Raw genomic sequence first — 19666 nt, 5'->3', positions numbered from 1 at the left:
CAATAAGCCCCTACCAGTCTCATACAGAAAAGCATGTATAGTCTATGCTGTTTTTAAGGATATATAGAGACTATGTTGTAGTCTCCTTCAATAATACATTACCTATCTTTAATAATTTTAAGCATCAGGAATTTCTTAGATTAATGTCTAATTTAATTTTCCCTAAGGCAATTCCCAGCCTTAGCACTATTGACATTCTGGGCTGCATAATCCTTTGCTGGTGGGGAGCAGTGGGGGCTTGCCTGTGCATTATGAGATAGATGTTTGCACCATCCCTGGGCTCTACTCACTAGATGCCAGTAGCACCCTGCCCCCAGTTATGATTGCCAATAATGTCTCCAAACATTGTCACATGATCCCTAGGGGGCAAAATTGCCCCTGTTTGAGAACCATAGAGAATGATCCAGTTTTTATTTTCTCGTATTCCATATGGCTATGATTTACTTGAGATCTCACATAAGAGGTGAGACTGAAACTTGGATTTAGTTTTTTTTTGTAACACACCATGCTTTCTCGGTTTAAGATACTCTGATATTCTGCTTATGGGCTTGTCCAGCTATGAGTTCTGTTACAGTATAGCCAACCGTTGAATAATCTACTCCATATTATGCACATAAAATCTGTAGTTCTCCTTAATATCCACTTCTACATATTGTTTGGAGTTGCTTCTCCCAGAAGAAATCCTGAAATGTGGATTTGTGTAAAAGCAGTTTATTAGGAAGTGTTCTCAGGAAAAATTGGTAAAGGAGTGGGGAAGTGGCCAGGGAGGAGAAAGAAACCAAACAATGGTACAATGTCAGGCAAACTTCCAAGCAAGTAATTTTAGCTCAGTCCTGCAGGAGAGCCCTGGAGACAGTGTAGATCACATCTCAGAACTGTTCAGATCAGGTACAGAAGAAAAAAACTAGAGTGTGTGTACTTCCCTGCCCATCAGTCATTGTTTGAGGTGGAGTTTCTTAGCCTTGACATTTTGGGGGTAATTCTTTGTTTTTTTGTTGTGGGAGTCTGTCCTACACATTGTAGGCTCCCTGGCTACAATCTTTGACTTCTATGTGCTAGATGCCAGTAACCTCCCAGCCACCTTTCCCAGGCAAGTTATAACAACCAAAAGTATCTCTAGACACTTTGACTCCTGGAGGTCAAAATCGCATTCTCATTCAGGACCACTGGTATAAGTGTTGTCCCTGGGGAGATGTAACTTTCCAGCAACTTTAGGTATTCAAGCAAAATGGTCTTTGGCAGCTTAAGAGAAGCCCTCTGATTGACACTGGCATTGGCTGTGGGGGTGAGAGCACACCAGGAACCATGTGCATGCAAGGTAAATGAATTCTAGTAGCTCTGGGTGGAGTGCTGATATCATCTACCACCTGTATATTGACTTATTAAATTTCTCCTTTTCAGCCATGTGAGCATGTTTGATATGAAGGCACGGTTTTCTTAAGGGCTTTTGATGGACTGACTCAACCAAGTGTGCACATTTTATAGTCAGTGCCACTAGAGCAGTATCTGACTCATCCTACTGTTGCCATAATACACCATAAATACCTCTCCACTGAAGCTAATTTTAAGCTCTGTGGAATTGATTTGATCTGAAACCTGAATCAAGAAAGAATTTCATGAGTTGGAACCATTCCTGCCAAACTAGAGTTGCTGATTTTGTTTTACTCTAATGACAGAAAATTACTGTGTCTTAGCTGTGTTTTTCTAATATTGAACCTATTTTTATTATGCCCCTTGCCCCCAATCTACGATTCATTCATTCAAAGAGTGTTTACTGAGTACCTAATATGTGCCCAGCACTTTGCTAAGGATACAACTGGGGACAAAAGAGATATGGTTGCTCTTTTAATGGAACTTCCAGTCAAATAAGGGAGAAAGATAAGAAATTAGTTACAGTTCAAGGAGCAAGATTGTCTGAAAATAGCCGTGAGTTCTCACTCTAGGTTTCCTGGACAGTGAGAACTGGGGGGTTCTCTTCTCCTTCATGGGAGGGGCTGTGCTCAATTCTTATGAGACTGGTGACTTAGTCTTATCAGTAGAGATGATTTCAACTTTGCAGGGAAGCTGGCATTCTTAAACAACTCCAGTAAGCAGCCTGCTTGGCTGTCAAAGTCAGACTGCCTGGCACCAAGTGTATTTGCCTAATGTTAAGGCTGTATAAACAGGGAGAATAGCAGAGAGGCCATTGTCTCTCCAACTAGAAGCAAATCCCCATAGTATAGTGGTTCTTGTAGGAGGAGAATGAGATACCCATATCTTTTGTTCTCTCACTAACCATGGCCTTTTACTTGTAAGTTTTCTCTTTCCCTAATAAAGCATATCTTTAACCCATGCTGTGTAATGTGGAGTTTGCCTTTAAACCTACATAAGTGCTGTAAAGAAAAAAGAGCAGATTTAAAAGATGTGCCATTTACTTCAGATTATTCAAATGATCAAAAAAGCCTGTTTGAGAAAGTGATATTTGAGCTGGGACCTGAGCACTGAGAAAATAAATCATGTGAAGATCTAGAGCAAGAGTCTTCTAGGCAGAGGGAGAATATGGAAAATCCCTCAGGTAGAAAACTTGTTATGTTTAAGGAATTGAAAGAAGACTAGTTTGGGTGGCTGGAGCACAGAGATGGAGGGAAGGGAGAATGAAAGCGGCATGAGAGGAAGCTGGAGAAGTTCAAAATGCAGTATGGAGCCAGATCATAATAAATGGCCTCACTGGCCATGATGAGGAATTCTTATTTTATCCTAACTGCAATGGGAAGCCAGTAAAGCAAACTTCAAAATTCTGGTTCTGATTTAGGTTTTTAAAAGACAATTGTCATTCCTGTATGGAGAATGTTTAGAATGGGAGCAGAGAAATCAAGAAAGCAGTGAAATCGTTTATTTGATAGACGGTAATATGGCTTGGATGTTTGTCCTCTCCAAATCTCTTGTTGAAATGTAATTCCCTGTTGTAGGCGGGGCCTGGTGGGAGGTGTTTGGATGATTGGAGTAGATCCCTTAGGAGTGGCTTAGCACCATCCCCTTGGTGATTCGTGATTTCTTGCTCTGGTAGTTCACGTGAGAGCTGGTCATTTAAAAGTGTGGCACCTCCCACCTCTCTCTCGCTCCCTTTCACCATGTGACGTGTCTGCTTCTGTGTCACCTTCTGCCAGGAGTAAAAGTGCCCTGAGGCCTCATCAGAAACTAAGCAGATGCCAGTACCATGCTTGTACAGTCTGCAAAATGGCAAGCCAATTAAACCTCTTTTCTTTCTTTCTTTTTTTTTTTTGAGATGGAGTTTCGCTCTTGTTACCCAGGCTGGAGTGCAATGGCATGATCTCGGCTCACCGCAACCTCTGCCTCCTGGGTTCAGGCAATTCTCCTGCCTCAGCCTCCTGAGTAACTGGGATTACAGGCACGCGCCACCATGCCCAGCTAATTTTTTGTATTTTAGTAGAGACGGGGTTTCACCATGTTGACCAGGTTGGTCTCGATCTCTCGATCTCGTGATCCACCCGCCTCGGCCTCCGAAAGTGCTGGGATTACAGGCTTGAGCCACCGCGCCCGGCCCAAACCTCTTTTCTTTCTAAGTTACTCAGCCTTGAGTGTTTGTTTATGGTGATGCAAGAATGGACTAACATAGTTGCTGATTGCTTTGGTTAGGGTGGTGGCATCTTAAGTGGAAAGAAATGAAGAGAGGTGAGATCAATTTTGGAAACACAAAGGATCAAGAATGACTGCCAAGTTTTTTTTATTTTTGCTACTGGATAAGTGATGAGATGAAGGAAATGTGGAAAAGGAGAAGGTTTATTGTGGTAGGAGGACAGGATGCAAACTTACATTTTGATCACGTTAAACATTAAATGTGAGACATCCAGAGATTCAATCGGGCAATTGGATATATAGGAGTTAGTCCAGAGTCCATATTTGGCCTGGAAATGTAAATTTTAGAGTCATTTGCATACACACGATATTCAAAGCTAAGAGCTTGGACAGTCTTGCTTAGGGAATGAGTCTAGATAGGAGTACCAAGGACTCAAGTCTTGAGGTTCTTTAAAAGAAATAGGTAAAAGAAATGAGGAGAAACCAGAAAAGGACATTCAGATGATGTGAGAAAAAAAGGACATTCAGATGATGTGGGAAGAGAAGGACATTCAGATGATGTGGGAAGAGAAGGACATTCAGATGATGTGCGAAGAGAAGGATACTGCAAATTGTTCTTCCTATTCAGGCTTGGAACAATAAAGTTAAACACAAAAATCATGAACACATACTTGGGCAACAGAATTATATGGTAGTTCTTAGTTATATGGAATCATCCAAATGATGCAGAAAATGTTTCTGTTTTTAAAGATTTTCATAGAAATGAAAGCACAAACTTTAAGAATTCCAGGAAGTGGCTGGGCATGGTGTAATCCCAGTGCTTTGGGAGACCAAGGTGGGCGGATCACCTGAGGTCAGGCGTTCGAGACCACCTGTAATCCCAGTACTTTGGGAGACCGAGGTGGGCGGATCACCTAAGGTCAGGAGTTCGAGACCAGCCTGACCAACATGGAGAAACCCCATCTCTACTAAAAACACAAAATTAGTTGAGCATGATGGTGCTTGCCTGTAATCCCAGCTACTCGGGAGGCTGAGGCAGGAGAATCGTTTGAACTCGGGAGGCGGAGGTGGCGGTGAGCCGAGATGGTGCCATTGCTTCCAGCCTGGGCGATAGAGTGAGACTCCATCTCAAAAAAAGAAAAGAAAGAATTCTAGGAAGACTTCCCTGTCCCAAAAAGATCATCTTTATACTTCCCTGTGTACTCTCATTACACATATCCTTATCCTACCTTGAAATACTGAATCATATGATGAGGAAGAGTCATTAGGAGTTCATGTGCTGTTCCCTCTGCCTTCCACAACCACTCCCTCTAGTACCACCCCTTAAGTACATAACTCTTCACCAGAAAGTCTCCTTCTCATCTTTTAGTTTAGGTGTCATCTCAAAGAGGCATTCCATCAATCATGCATACCTTTCAATGCTCAAATGCATCCCCTCAGTAGCGCATACCTCTTACATCATTATTCTTGGTCATTGCACAATAATATTCATGATCTCCTATTAATTTACTAAAATATTTACTAATTTTTGTCTCTTTCCCTTACTAGACTATAAATTCTATGAATGTAAGTTTATGTCGGTGTTTTATTCCAAAACTAATGAGATGTACACACATTTAATAAATATTTTTGAATGAAGTGATTATTTAAAAAATTTAAAATTAAGCAGTGACGTAGAGTTCTTTTCTCCCCTTTCTTATACAAATGTTAATATCTTACCAATATAATTTAAAAATTTTTTTAATTTAATTTTGAGTTTCAGAATACTTGTGCAAGACGTGCAGATTTGTTATATAGGTAAATATCTGCCATGGTTGTTTGCTGCACCTATCAGCTCATCACCTAGGTATTAAACCCAGCATGCATTAACTATTTATCCTGATCTCTCCCTTTTCCCAGCCCCAACCAGCCCCAGTGTGTGTTGTTCCCCTCCCTGTGTCCGTGTGTTCTCATTGTTCAGCTCCCACCTATAAGTGTGAACATGCAGTGTTTGGTTTTCTGTTCCTGTGTTTGCTGAGGATAATGGCTTCCAGCTCTATCTATGTTCCTGCAAAGGACATGATCTTGTTCTTTTTTATGGCTGCACAGTATTTCATGGTGTATACGTACCACATTTTTAAAATCCAGTCATTGATGGGCATTTGGGTTGATTCCATGTCTTTGCTATTGCAAATAGTGCTGCAATGAACATATGCATGCATGTGTCTTTATAATAGAATGATTTCTATTCCTTTGGGTATATGCTCAGTAATGGGATTACTGGGTCAAACAGTATTGCTGGTTCTAGATTCTTGAGGAATCACCATGCTGTCCTCCACAATGGTTGAACTAATTTACATTCCCACCAACAGTATAAAAGTGCCCCTATTTCTCCACAGCCTTGCCAGTATCTGTTGTTTCTTGACTTTTTAATAATTGCCATTCTGACTGGCCTGAGACAATATCTCATTGTGGGTTTGATTTGCATTTCTCTAATGATCAGCAATGTTGAGCTTTTTTTCATATGTTTGTTGGATATATAAATATCTTCTTTTGAAAAAAATGTCTGTTCATATCCTTTGCCCACTTTTCGATGGTTTTTTTTTCCTTGTAAATTTGTTTAAGTTTCTTATAAATTCTGGATATTAAACCTTTGTAAGATGGGTAGATTGCAAAAATTTTCTCCCATTTCGTAGGTTGCCCTTTTGCTCTAATGATAGTTTCTTTAGCTGTGCAGAAGCTCTTTAATTAGACCCCATTTGTCAATTTTGGCTTTTGTTGCAATTGCTTTTGGCAATTTCATTATAAAATCTTTGCCCTTGACTATGTACTGAATGATATTGCCTAGATTTTTTTCTAGGGTTTGTATGGTTTTGGGTTTTACATTAAAGTCTTTAATCCATCTTGAGTTAATTTTTGTATAAGGTATAAGGAAGGGGTCCAGTTTCAGCTCTTTTAAAAAGAAGGAAATATTATCATTTGTGACAATAAGGATGAGCCAGGAGGACATTACAGTAAGTGAAATAAACCAGGCACAGAAAACAAATATTGCATGATCTCACTTACATGTGGAATCTAAATTAGTAGAACTTATAGAGGTAGAGAATGGTGGTTACCACAGGCTGAGGCTTAAAGGATTGGCAATTTGTTAGTCAAAGCACACAAAGTTTCAGTTAGACAGACAGTAGGCATAAGTTCAAGAGATCTGTTGTATATTATGGTGACCATAGTTAATAACAATATAGAATTGTGTATACTTGAAAATTGCTAAGAGAGTGGATTTTAAGTGTTCTTACCACAAAAACATAAGTATGTGAGGTAATGCCTATCTTAGCTTGATTTAGTCATGCCACAATGTATATGTGTACCAAAACAATCATGTCATGAACCATAGATATATACAATTTTGTCAATTAAAAAAAATTTAAAAACTAAAATGCAGACTTAGATAATAAAAAAAAAGAAATCATACCAATATTTGCAGACCCCAGGAATCAACTGAAAGACCAACTAGTAGAATTATTCAGTAAGGTCACTGAAACAAAAAGCACAGAAACAGAAACCTCAAATAGAGAAAGAACAACAGTTAAAAGAAGTGATGGGGAAATGATCTCATTCTATAGCTCTAAAAAAGATGAAAGGAATAGACAGCATGGAACATATGAATGTCTCAAAACTAAACAAACAGAATCTGTGTGAAGAAATTTATAAAACACCATGGAAAAAACAAACAAAAAAAACTTAAAGAAATGCAAAGGCATTGCCACATTTGGATAGAAAAATGCAGTGCCATCATAATATGAATTCTCCTTAAGTAAACCTAACTGACCCCAAAAGACTATTTTTATTTTTGTTTTTGTTCAGAACTGGACAAGCTGATGCAAACAAACAAACCAAAACTTGTTCTACAATAATGAAAATAATGAGATATTGACACATGAGTAGATCAACAATTCAAAGAAATAGACTAGAAAATTCAAAAATAGATCCAAATATATATAGCAATGAAATGAAGGTTTTATTTTAAGGCAGTGAAGAAAAAATGAATTATTCAGTAAACAGTGTTGGGACAACTCAGTAGACATCTGAAAAAGAAAAGTTGGATCTCTACTTCACAAATCATACCAAAATGATTTCCAGATGAATCGAAAATACCACATTAAGAAAATAAAACCATAAATTACCAGAACATAAAAGAGAAAATCCATTTATTTAACTACAAGAAAAAATATCACATCACTGTTTAAAAAGTCAAAAGACGAAGGACAGATGGAGGATTTTTTTTTTTTGTAGTTCAACTTACAGAAAAGGGACTAATTTTCTTAACATATAAAAACATTTACAAATCAATAAGAAAAAGATTAATAAACCACAAAAAATGGACAAAACCCATGAGCAAACAGTTCAGAAGAAAGGAGGTATACGATGTGAGAAATGCAAAGTTAATGATGATACAATATTTTCGAGACCTAATAGCACTTGGTGAGGGTATGGAGAAACACACTCTTGCACACTGACTCCACGGCAGCAGTGGAGGACAATTTTATATTATCAACATTTTAAAAGCACATTTCTCTTAACACAGCAATTTTATTCCTAGGAGTCTATTATATACCTGTAGTACACACATGAAATGACATAGAGAGGAGAATATTTTTTGTAATGGCAAAAGATTGAAAATGACTGAAATGTCTTATCAATAGATGGCTATAGAACATCCACACAATGGAATAATAGGTAGCTACTAAAAAGAATGAGGCAGCAACAAGGAACAGTCTCCAGCATGTATTGTTAGGCTCAAAATAAAGAAAATAATAGGGTGTACAGTAAGCTACCATTTAAGTCAAGTGAAAGTGAAAGTATATATATGTGTGTACACACACGTACTCATACACACTCAGACACAGTGTGAGGTAAATAGCAGTATTATCCCCCCAGATAAGGAAACGGGGGATTAAAGAGGTTAAGTAACCTTTTCAATGTGACATCATTAATAAAGACCACAGGAATAAGAATCCAAGAAATCTAACTGTAGAATCCCAATTCCTCTTTACTAGTCTATATTATCCAGTGGGGAGGAGAATGTATATCTTTTTAAAGTGGTTTTCTTTTATTTGGAGATATACGCATAGGAACAAAGTAGGACAGAAAAACTAATGGCAAAAGCAACAGTTTGGAGTTCCAGTCAGGCTCTTGCCTTAGTCTCACTTTGCAGAGGTATCCTCTTCTACCCGTTTCTGTGTCCTAATGATTATAAAATATGCTGATTCCTCTATTTCTTGACTTGCCAACACATCTTTTGTTACTAAGTTTAGTTTAAATATCGAATACAGATAATTGACATTTACACTATTATGGCTGTTCCAGAATTCAACCAGAGAAGCAGAACCAGTAAGAGATCTTGTGTATATACGGTTCTGCTTCTCTAGTTGAACAGTGTCACAGTCATAATAATGTGAATGCTGTTTATTACATATAGTATATTATATAAATGCATACGGTATATATCAATATATAAAAGTATATGTACATATTTACATATGTGTACACACACTCCAGTTTATTTGTTTATTATAAGCAATGAGCTTATACAATTGTGAGGACTAACTAAGCAAGCCTGAAGTCTGTAGGGCAGGCAGTCAGAAAGGGAAGATCACACGTGGGCTGGAACCCATGGGCACAAGCTGAAGCTTGGTATCTCTGAACTAGGCCCTCTTTTAAAAGCCTTCCAATTGATTAAGCTAGGCCCATCTACAATCTGATCCTTTACTTTTTTATTAATTTAAAACCAACTGATGAAGGTGATTGCACCTGCAAAATCCCTTCACAGCAGACCTAGATTACTGTTTGAGTAATAACTGGGAGATAGTATGTGATTTATACAAAATAGCTGCTCCCTCCCTTTTTGTCCTCCAGTTTGCAAGAAAATATCCCTTGTAGTCCAGCCTAACTAGAAACATATTAGGAAGAAAATTCTGGGGAATGTAGTTTAGCCTAGCCAAGTTGGCACATCACAAAGCCATCACAGTTCACCCTTTGTCAACTTGGCACCCATATACATCTGCTTATATCATAATGTCCAAATAAAGATAATAACAAAGTCACAATTCTTCCTAACATGATATAACTATCTATGCACAATTGTAACAGGCTCTTTCCAAAGAGGAGGATACAAAATCTTTGGTGATGTTGAGTCTTCTTTGAAATACTGAGATATAAAATTAGTCATTACTATCACATGCTAGATCCTAAGGGAATAGGAGAGGGAAAACCACGAAAATATTTGGTTACTATATACACAGCTATAATCATGAAAATACTCATAACTATTGCCATCCTCTGGTCATGTGGTCATTGCTGATGTTTATGACTACCTTCTTCTACTACCCATTCCATATTTCTTTTGTCCTCAGCAAGCACCTCAGCTAGTTGTAGGTTTTTTTCTATAATGGAATGGCCTATACCTTCATTCTTGAAACATCTGGGTTATTAGCAGTCCTGTCTGAATTGGGTTGTTGTAGTTCTCCATTGACTTTAATCACAAGACTAAACAATTCCCTAGGGGATTCTCCTGTATTCCATACATAGCTTTGTCTACCCCATTGTGTAGTACCAACCCAGTTACCCCTTGGTAGTGAGAATCAATCGCTCTAGCCAGTATAGTAACCTCTTTCTTTGTCTGTTGATTGAAAGATGTATGAGCGGCCAAAGTGGCCAGCCAGCCATCTCAACTTGCAGTTCCAAAAAGTTATGATCTATACCCTCTATTACTGCATAGTAAGTTACTACACACTTAGTGATTTAAAACAGTACAGATTTGTTATCTCAGTTTCATAGGTCCAGACACAAGTTTAGCTAGCTCTCTGTTCAGAGTCTCACAAGGCTGTAGCCAAAGTATTGGCTGGGCTGATTTTTTATCTGAAAACTCAACTAGGGAAGAATTTGTTTATAAGCTCAAATTGTTAGCAGAATTTACTTCCTTGATTCTGTATAAATGAGTCCTAGATTTTTACTAACTGGAGACCACCCTTAGCTCCTAGAAGATGGCTGCAATTCCCTGCCCTATTCACAGGCAGCTCACAACATGGCTGTTTGCATCTTCAAAAGCAGCAGGAGGCTCCCTGCCGTCTGATAAGACTTCTTATTTAATGAAACGTAATTACAAGATTGACATCCCACACCTCTGTCATGTAATATAACCTAATTGAATGATATCTCATTATCTTTACCATATCCCATTGATTAGAAGCAAGTCACAGGTCCCATTCACACTCAAGGGGTAGGAATTACACAAGGACACGAATCATTGTGGGTCACCTTGGATTATGTTTGCCACAATGACTGTGTAAATACTGTTCATTTCCTCCTCTAGAGAAGGAAATATAATCCTGGCACACTATTTTGCCTGGATTTGATCTTCTTCCTTCCTGGGAGTCCAGTGGAGAACCAATGGAGGTCCTAAAGGTCCAATGGAGGAAATGTATTTCCTCCTTCCTAGAGGTCCAATGTCATGACCTAGGCCATCAAAAAGAGAATATTCTCAGCATCACAATCAAATGGATCTCTCTCTCTCTCTCTCTCTTTTTTTTTTTGAGAAAGAGTCTTGCTCTGTCGCCAGGCTCTGGCTGGAGTGCAGTGGTACAATCTTGGTTCATTGCAACCTCCGCCTCTCGGGTTCAAGCAATTCTCCTGCCTCAGCCTCCCAAGTAGCTGGGACTACAGGCACATGCCACCACACCCAGCTAATTTTTGTATTTTTTAGTAGAGATGGGGTTTCACCATGTTGGCCAGAATGGTCTTGATCTCTTGACCTTGTGATCCGCCCACCTCGGCCTCCCAAAGTGCTCAGATTACAGGCGTGAGCCACCGCACCCAGCCTGGATCTCTTTTTAATTATCCTCTCTGTCTTAGTCTGTTTGTGCTGCTTTAACAAAATACATGAGACTGAATAATTCATACAGAGCAGAAATTTATTTCTCATAATTCTGAAGACTGGGTAATTCTAGGTCAAGACTCCCACAGGTTTGGTGTCTGGTGAGGGCTGCTCTCTGCTTCCAAGATGGCCCTGTGTTATTGCATCCTCCAGAGGGGAAGAGTGCTGTGTCTTCCCAGGCAAAAAGCAGAAAGGCAAGAGAGCAGAATGCTGCATGAAGCCTCTTTTATAAGGCTTAGGGATTAAGAATCCCATTCTGATGGTGAAGCCCTCATGGCCTAATGACCTTATAAAGTCATTACCTCTTAACATTTTCACGTTGGCCATTAAGTTTCAACACCTGAGTTTTGGAGGGGACACACTCAAACCATAGCACTCTCCATCAATTGTTTAAATTTATGACACATTTAGGATTTCCGTTTATTGGTTTTGAACACACATATTTATTCTCACTCCTGAAATACACCCTAAAGGGATTTTTTGAAGTGGCATAAACCCGTAAGGACAGAGAGAACTGGAGACTTGACAGTAGGAGCAAAATTTAGAGAGCGGGAAAGCAAATGAATAAGCGATAACTAAATTAGCACATATAGGAAAGCCAGAATCCTAAACTAGCTTTTGGAAAAGATTAAAAGCAATGTGATTTGTACTCTAGAACCCCTCAAAGGGCTCAGGACTTCACAGCACTAAGTAGATTTTGAAGTGGAGGTAAAAGTGGGGTCAAAGTAGGATTGTTTGAACAGTCATGTAAGAAGTGTTTAGATAATCTCCCCAGTCCTCTACAGTCTACCAGCTGCCCTTTCCCCTTTCAGGGAGAAGTTGAAAGTTTCTTATTGGGAGAGGGTAAAACAGAGGGTGTCTGGCCTGGTAGACGTCAAACACATTTGAGAATGTGGGTGCCATATTGAAAACAGGAGAACAAGAAGAAATACTGCACGTTGACATCCCAGAATGCTAGCAGCCAGGACTGTGTACTCTTTGGGAAAGAGATGGAAGACCCAGGGAATTTGAGAAGCCAAAGAGAAAAGGCCTACTTCAGGTTCCTCCCCAGTAAAACAACTTCTCCAAAATGTGCTACAGTGAAACCCACAGTTGATAAGACTCTCTTGGATCCAGCGCCTCAAATAAGCTTCTTAGAACTTGCTTTTAAATCTGAGTAGAAAACCAAGTATTATGAGGAATTTTTAAGAAGTCTCAAAATGAAAGATTGATACCAGAAAAAATAAAAAGGAAAAAATGACTTACAGAATCAAACTATGCAAGGAGAGTAAAACAAAAACCAAAACCCTACCATTAAGTCTCAGAAAATAACGAATGTTATTACATACATGAGATTAAAAACAGAATCTATAAAAAGGCACATTCTGAAAATGAAAGACTTATTGGAAAATAAAGACAAAAGAATATTGTGTTCCGCTACCTTTTTAAAGAATATTGTGCCCTCCTACCTTTTTATTAACATCTCTCCTTTGTCTGTCCATGCTGCCACCACCCCCCACAAGCCTCTGGTAACTATCAATCTACTGTTTACTCCTATGAGTTTGACTTTTTTAGACCTCACCTATAAATGAGATCATGAGGTCTTTGTCTTTCTGTGCCTGACTTATTTCACTTAGCACCGTCCTTTGGATTCATCAATGTGTTACAAATGACAGAATTTCCTTTTTTTTTTTCTTTGAGACAAAGTCTTGCTCTGTCTACAGGCTGGAGTGCAGTGGCACAATCATAGTTCACTGCAGCCTTTGCTAATTCCTGGCTAATTTTTATATTTCAATAGAGATGGGGTTTCACCATGTTAGCCATGCTGTACTTGAACTCCTGGCCTCAAATTACCTGCCTGCCTTGGCCTTTCAAAGTGCTGGGATTACAAGTGTAAACTACTGCACCTGGCCAGGTTGTCTATATTTATTAAAGAAAAAACAAAGACTGGCCAAACTCCCAAAACTATGGCTTCTAAATACTATTTACCAGTAAAAGGAATCAGAATTATATAGCGAAATGACTGAGTCCATGTCTGGGGCAGGAAACGTATAAGGTGAGCCTGGAGTATCTTGTCTTATAAGGAAAGAAGGAAACTGTCAAAAATGACTAGAGTCATGTCAAAAAGACTCAGAAGCCAACTTTAAAAGAACCATATCTGTAAAAATTAGACACTTTGAGCATCAATAAGGATAATAACTATAATGATAGAAATACATTAAACATTTAAGTGGAAACCTGTGAGTTCATAATGATACCAAAAACAAACTTTATTAGTTGTCTCTATGAAGATGCTAGGGAATCAATTCATTATTTTCAAAATGGTAAAATTATAATACATTACCACTTTTCAGCCTCTAATGAATTTAATAGATGTAGGCAACAAATTACGGCTGCTACATCACAAAAAGAGAGGTAACCACACATTAGGTGCCTCCTGATGGAAGTACTCAACACCACTTATGAAGTGTTCTTGACAAAAAAAAAATTAAACTTGCATCTGATCAAGCCTCTAAATCTACTTAACAATTTACAGAACAATCCGATAAACTTATGATGTAAAAAGATACCATAATTATGCACTCAGTAAAATCCAAACTGTGGGAAACACATTACAACTAACTTTTTCTTTAATGAGTTTTTTTTCTTTTGAGATGGAGTCTCAGTTGACAGGTTGGAGTGCAGTGGCGTGATCCCAGCTTCCTGCAACCTCTGCCTCCCAGGTTCAAGTGGCTCAGTCTCCTGAGTAGCTGGGATTACAGGCACATGCCACCATACCCAGCTAATTTTTGTGTTTTTAGTAGAGATGGGGTTTCACCATGTTGGTTAGGCTGATCTCGATTTCCTGACATTGTGATCCGCCCACCTCCACCTCCCAGAGTGCTCTTTAATGAGTTTTAAGGAAAAAGGCAACAGGGAAAAAAAAAATGATGGGGTGGTGGGAGAGGTGAAAAGAAAATTATGTATAGATTTTAACACCTCAGAGATACATCAACTAGTGGCAAAATTTGAACCTTATTGGATCCTGGTTCATCCTTATTGTTCACAACTATGAACAATTTTGTGAAGTCATTTTCTGATATCTTCAAAATAATCCTGCAGGCCAGCTGCAGTGGCTCATGGCTATAATCCCAGCACTTTGGGAGGCCAAGGCAGGCAGATCACTTGAGGCCAGGAGTTTGAGACCAGCCTAGCCAACATGCCGAAACCCCATCTCTACTAAAAATACAAAAATTAGCCAGGCATAGTGGCACACACCTGTAATCTTAGTTACTTTTGAGGCTGAGGCATGAGAATCACTTGAATTTAGGAGGTGGAGGTTGCAGTGAGCTGGGATCAGACCACTCCAGCCTGTGCAACAGAGTGAGACTCTGCCTCAAAACATAATGACAACAACCAAAAAAACAACAAAATAATACTGGAGGGAAGTAAGTGAAAGAGTATAGATGAAACAAGACCAAAGGTAGGCAATTATACAAAATGTAATTATACACTTCTCTCTACTTTCCCCCCAATATTTGGCACATCCCATAATAAAAAGTTAGGGGGTGATTTTAATCTTGGGTGGTTGAAATATCCTCATTATCTTAGTCTTTGGACTTTTTGAGGCTTTAAAATTTCTCACATAAAAAGGATGAGAAGGCTGGGCATGGTGGCTCATGTCTATAATCCCAGTATTTTGGGAGGCTGAGGCAGGTGTATCACCTGAGGTTAGGAGTTCAAGACGAGCCTGGCCAACATGGTGAAACCCTGTCACTACTAAAAATACAGAAATTTTCTGGCCATACTGTCACATGCCTGTAATCCCAGCTACTCAGGAGGCTGAGAGAGGAGAATCACTTGAACTCCAGAGGCAGAGGTTGTGGTGAGCCAAGATTGCACTACTGCACTCCATTCTGGATGACATGAAGAGACTCTGTCTCAAATAAAAAAAAAAAGATGAGAAAATGTATAAATAAATTGTTCAATGACAAATTGAATTAAATATTTACAGTAAATATTGCAAGGGGTATTTTACCAGTTCACAACTAAAACACTAAATTTCCAGTAGAAAATTGTCAACAACATGTCTGGATAATTTATAGAAGAAAAAATGGCAAGCCAACATATTTTTAAGTGTTTGGTTGCACCAATATTCAAAAAAGTAAAACAAGATTTTTAATGTATCAAATTATTACAGATTATATCTAATTTTCACTGCTGGATTTCTAGAAAGCAATTTATCAATATATATCCAGGAGAAACATGTTCATATCCTAAGGAAATATTCTTTAGTATAGGAAAAGATTTTTGTTTAGGATTATTTATCACCACATTTTTCAAAAAGGAAACCACTGAAAATAGTACAATATTTTATGTTTAAGTAAATTAAGTACAGTTATTTTTAGATATATAACTGTGAAGACTTAAAACACTTGAGTTACATGAGAAAATGGTCAGAAAAACAATGACAAAGAAGGACGTATAAATGCAGAGGAAACAGACTCGAGAAATGTCAAAATGTTTACAGTGGTTATATCTGGTTGTTGATTTATGAGTAATTGATTTCTCTATACTTGTTTTTATTTTTCACACCTAATAAACACTGTTACAGCCAGTAAAACATTACCAAAAGAAAGACAAAGTTATCCTTTTTTCAATCAGCCCATTCCCCTTCTCCCTATCCTCCTGACTGGACAGACTCCCAGTGCATCATTTGTTTTTCAGGGAGAAGAATCCCTTTCATTCTGCTGTAGATCACCTACTGTGAGAGTAGTCTCGCTACTCACTCACATCAAAGTGTAATTCATCAGTGACTACAACTGAAAGCAGATCCTTCACTCTTTCATAAGTGAGGAAACATCACGTGGGGACAAATGAGGAAAAGAAAACTAAGGGGTTGCTGGGGAAAAATAAGGTGAATGTCACCTGCTTCATCATTCTCTTAAGAGCTGTCAATGTGTACTTTCAGTATTGCTCAGACTCTTTTTTTAATGTGTAGCAGTGTTGCTATGGTAACTGAAAACTGCAACTTCTTCCATAAAAGCTTTATTGCCTTCCCTAGTGGGAAACAGGCAAGAAAAACAGAGAGCTCCGAGTTTCTGGAAACTCAGTCTTTGTAAGGAGAGATATTTTGTTGTGTTTTGCACACTATTTCAGGTTCTTCTTTAGGTCAAGGTCACCAGAAAGGGTGAGACAAATATATTTCTTATGCGGGCTCTTCCAGGAATAGATTAAACCCAGATAGCAGACATATTTCATGATCTGAGGATAAAGTAGGTTTTACAAAGGACTTCTGAAGGAAAACCAGAGTATAAACAAGTTTTATTATCATCATTATCAAAAAGAATGTGTCAGCCTCTGTGACCATTCATGAGTAGTTAGGGTGCTGGGTGATACAGAAAGGTTTGAGCTCAGCTCACTTGGTACTCAAAGGCAGCCTTGGTGAGCACATACAACCACATCAAGGGCAGTCACACAACACGAACACAGAGGACAAACTGCCATGCTATTTGTTCTCACTGTTTCATTCCTAACTTTGTGCTGTGTGTACTTGCTTGTCTTGTTTACCTGCCAATAAAGCCTTCTCTATTTTTTTTTAAGTGCCGCTCTTCCTTCAAGACTCAGTTATGAAGCTCTCCTCTTTGACACGTTGTCTCCTTTTAAACCTCATTGTATGCAGTTGGCATGAGCTGTTAGCATTTACTTTTTTCTCCCGGCATCCAATGATATGATAATTGAAGTATTTTATAGATAATCATCTGTAGGTTTCTGGTCCTTCCTAGATGAATGTTATATTCAAGATGGTAGATTTGGAGAAACTCCACCTCTTATCAGTTGTTAAAGAAAATGCCCTGTGGTGCTCTGAAAGAGGCAGTTAATTGGAAATTCCAACTGCCTGTCCTTTAGATTTTCTAAGCCTGCGTCTGTGCTTGGTAGCGGCTGATTGGCTGTTACCAAAGGTGTTTGATTGCTAAACCAGTCAACAGTGAAAACTTGGCTCCTGACTGTCTTTCTTCTTAGTCTATATGGAAGAAAACTTAGGAAAAATATAAAAAAGAAAAGCACAACCAGTTGGGCATCCCATGAAGAGGTAATTACAGTAAAGAAAATATTAAAATAAGAAGCCTGCTAGAGTATGAATTTACAGTGTGATCACTCTTCCATAATAATGGAGTAACTACAAATGAACAAGCTGGGGGAGGCGATAGGTTCCTTCTCTGAGGCGAATCCCGATGTTTATTTGGTGCCGAAAGAGAAAATCCCCAGATATGTGACTTGTATCTGACAATTATGTGAAACTCATAATAATTACAAGGCAATGATAACTGGGGGTAACTTAACTGCTAAGTAGATCAGTAAGGGAGTGTGATGAGAATGAAGAAGTTGCTGCAGTGTGTAGATATGAACTCAGAGTAACGTTTGTTCGGTGCGCATTCTGTGTAGAGTAACTGTTAGATGCGTCAAGTATTTTTCATTTAATTCTCACAACGGCACTGTGAAGTGCCTGTTATCCCCATTTTACTGAATAGAATACAAACTCCAAGAAGTTAAATAATTTGCTAAAAATCCAACGTTTTGATGGATAGAGCTCATCTTAGGCTAAAGTCTATGTTTTTTCTCTAACCATGAGCTGAAAGTTGAAAGAAGATAATAACAAATTAAGAAAAGTCGTAATATTGAATAAGAAGAATGAGACTGGAACTATGCCCCACAGAGTTAAAGAAACCAGTGGGTAGCAGAGATTCTTGAGCTTGCAGGATGGCAGATAAGAAAGCTTGCAGAACAAGCTTGCTAACATTAAAGCCAGAATTTCCACCACATGTTTCATACTGACGCTCCTGAATTTGCACAGGTGGCCCATGAAAAGTTATAAAGATTCTAATAATGGTGTTATATCATTTAATTTGAATGTTTAGCAATGTGATATAAGATTTTTCTGGTAAAGGCACTATTTTCAGAGTTTAACTGTGATAATGTCTCCATTTAATGTTAAATTCATTCTTACACCAAAAATATACTTAAGCATTGCACCATGCTGATAGAGTTTTAATCTATTTGTTTTCTCTTACCTTGTAAGAACAATTGTCTTCTCAGATGATTAAACAAAATGCACTAAAAACCTCAGTTCTCCCCTGATAATGTAATGAGAATGAATTAAATCCAACTGTTTGAGCTTTCCATTGTCAATTAAATGTATTTAACAAGTCAGTTTTGATGAAGGAAAACACTAGTTACATTTAATTTACTCAGCAGTTGTCAGGAACTGCACGAAGATCTGAGATTTTGTTCCACTTAGAGTTGGCAAATTAGTCTATTCCTGTTTTCTTGGATGCTGGCAAAAGACAAAAGACTCCTAGGTCAGAGACAGAGGACTTTATCACTACCAGCAAAAGCAGTAGCCCGAGTGTCCACAAGATGCTCACTCCAGTACCCTCTGTCCCCCAAGTTCCATAGAGGTGAAATTCATCATGGATGCTGTGTTAGTTTGCTAGGGCTGCCATAACAAAGGGCCGTACACTGGGTGGCTTAAACAACAGAAATTTATTTTCTCACAGTTGTAGAGACTAGAAATCTGAGATCAAAGTGTCAGTAGTGTTGATTCCTTCTGAGGGCCATGAGGAAAGATCTGTTCCATGCCTCTCTCCTGGGTTTATAGGTGGCTGTCTTCTTCATGTGTCCTTACTTCATCTTCCCTCTGAATGTCTTCCCTCTGTGTGTTCACTTCATCCTCCCTACGTCCAAATTTCCTCTTCTCTGAGGACACCAGTCCTGTTGGATGAGGGCCCACCCTAATGACTTCATTTTCACTTCATCACCTCTTTAAAAATCCTATCTCCAAATATGATCGCCTTCTGAGGCATGGGTGGTTAGGAAGTCAACTTAAGAATGTGGCGGGTAGAAAATTGAGCCCATAACAGATGCTTATACACATAGTGGTGTGCATTACAGGAGATGTACACTGAGATTAGGCGATTCACCATGGAAAGAAGCCTGCTGTTGTCTGGGGTGCCTTACTTCATCCCTTGAGGCTGGTGGCTGCAAACACAGCCCTGAGGTTAACAGCATCCAGGGCCTTGCGTTCTTGACACACTAAACGAGAATGTGCAGGTATACTCAGGACCATGTGAATTGTCTTCCCCAAAAGCAATGTCGCCAAAATATTAGATTAAGTTATAGCCATATCATCCTCAGAGTTTTCATCGATTCATGTTCTGT

The 19666-nt window shown here is 38.7% G+C and overlaps 1 protein-coding gene across 3 annotated transcripts in view; it reads left to right on the top strand.

Moving 5' to 3' along the window:
* Positions 1-19666, top strand: part of CATSPERB (catsper channel auxiliary subunit beta) — a 189403-nt gene that overhangs the window by 9315 nt on the left and 160422 nt on the right. For 2 of the 3 annotated variants that reach the window (XM_035261289.3, XM_078335627.1), the window contains exon 1: positions 17355-17540. The exons of the other annotated variant lie outside the window; for it this stretch is intronic. The gene's annotated coding sequence lies outside the window, so the exon portion shown is untranslated. Of the gene's footprint in view, positions 1-17354; positions 17541-19666 lie in introns of those variants that run through there. 3 annotated transcript variants of the gene reach the window in all.

This window comes from Callithrix jacchus, chromosome 8, assembly GCF_049354715.1.
Source record: "Callithrix jacchus isolate 240 chromosome 8, calJac240_pri, whole genome shotgun sequence".
In the NCBI taxonomy this organism is placed as follows: domain Eukaryota; kingdom Metazoa; phylum Chordata; class Mammalia; order Primates; family Cebidae; genus Callithrix; species Callithrix jacchus.
This window is presented reverse-complemented; position numbering and strand designations above follow the sequence as displayed.